This window comes from Perca flavescens, chromosome 10 (genome assembly GCF_004354835.1).
Source record: "Perca flavescens isolate YP-PL-M2 chromosome 10, PFLA_1.0, whole genome shotgun sequence".
Classification (NCBI taxonomy): Eukaryota; Metazoa; Chordata; class Actinopteri; order Perciformes; family Percidae; genus Perca; species Perca flavescens.
Window position 1 is genome coordinate 14521376 of NC_041340.1, and position 2026 is coordinate 14523401.

Consider the following 2026-nt stretch of genomic DNA (forward strand, 5'->3'; position numbering starts at 1 on the left):
ATGGCAACATCAACAGCCTGCAGTATCAACAAATTCTTGCTGCCCATTATATTCCAAACCACAAGAGTGCAAATTCTTCAGCAGGATGGCGCTCCTTGTCATACTTCAGCCTCCACATCAAAGAAAGCGAAGAAGGTTAAGGTGCCAATCCTGGCCAGCCCAGTCACCAGACATGAACATTATTGAGCATGTCTGGGGTAAGATGAAGGAGGAGGCTTGGAAGATGAGACCAAATAATCTTGATGAACTCTGGGAGTCCTGCGAGACTGCTTTCTTTGCTCTTCCAGATGACTTCATCAATAAGTTATTTGAGTCGGGATGTATGGGTGTTGTCCTCCAAGTTCATGGGAGTCATACACTGCATTCATTCTTTTTCACAAGGCACCATGACTTTATGCTCTGATGTTATTGTAGCATGTGTATTCAAAATGAAGTATAATCTCTACCGTACATTACTGTATTTTTGTATGCGACAATACTTTTGTCCAAGCCCAATCTGACCTTTCTGTCCTAATTCAATGATAAAATTCAATGAATGATACAAGACTTTATTTTGGAATAATAACCATAATCCAGAAGCCTTTGCCTTTTTTTTTTTTTTTTTTTTTTTATATAAGCTATTTCTGATTCCAATTGATCAACTGCAAGTCAAGTTATTATTTGTTGTTCCTACAACATAGATAAGCGACAAGACTTTTGTCAGGGACTGTAGTCTGTGTTACAGCTGTACTTTAGGGTTATCCAGCAGTGTGTTATAACTTACTGTCAGTAGTGGAATGTACATTTACTTAATGAAATGATTGTTTGCATTTTTTTTCTCGACTAATTGTTTGGTTTGTAAAAATTCAAAAAATAATGAGAAATGCCATTACAATCATGCAGAGCCCAAAGTGAAACCTTCACAATGCTTGTTTTATATAACCAAATACCCAAATTGTTAAATAAAATGTATTACAAATACATGAATGAAAATGAAAAGCAGCAAATACTCACATCACTGAAGCTGGAACCATGATCCTCTTCTAAGCCTATAGTTTCAGCTATACTAGGCTATAGCCTACTGTTAGATTATGACAAATCATTATCTTTTATAACCTATTTGTATGTTTTCTGTGCAAATGTCTTAATCACAAACTTGTACGTAAGGCTAGGAGTAGGCTAAATGTACCTGCAGCAAGGTAAACCCAAACAAGACACACAATGTGTTTAGCATGATACACGCTTGCGTGTAAATCTGAAATGAAAATAATTATGAATTTACCACATAATGTTGCAAATATTGTTTCATGGTAGGCTACTTGCCGACAGGGCTGAGAAGCTGGATTAACTCACTCACTCTGGTCCACACTCCGAGGCAGAAGGTGGCGTTATGTGCCTCATTCTTGTTGCCAACCGCCACTAGAAATCAGGATGATGCATAGGGATGATGAAGCCGAATCCACGAATAATTTATGCTGCATTCATGTGGTCTCAAAATAATCGGAAAATAAGTGAACGGAATTGCCCCTGAAATCGGAGCTACTCGGAATGAAGGCGAACATTTTGCAACATGGCGAACGAATAAAAGTGTTTGGTTAAACAGTTTTTATTAATTCACATATTGCATACAAATGTTTGCTCACGTCACATATTTTGTAATATGCTATTACCCGTTAGTAGTTGTCCACGTAGAGTGACCTAGATTAGTTTGAAAAATGATTTATTAGCTTCACCCCAAGTCGGATAAAGCAATAGGTTTTTAGTGGTTTTAACGAATGTAACGTTAGGCCTACTGGTGCAGCAAGTCTGGGGTGGGACAATCACTAATATAGCTAAAGCTTCAAACTGTAAATAAGTACTGAAACAGCTATTATAAACGCTCTGAGAAATAAAAAAAAACAACAACAACATATATTCTTTGTAGAGTCCATGTTTTCCCCATGGATGTAGAAGTTGTTCCCACCGAAATCGGAAGAACGACTTCCCAACTCTGGATTTGGGACCATCCGAGGAGCACTTGAATGTAGCATAACAGGGAGAGGGACAC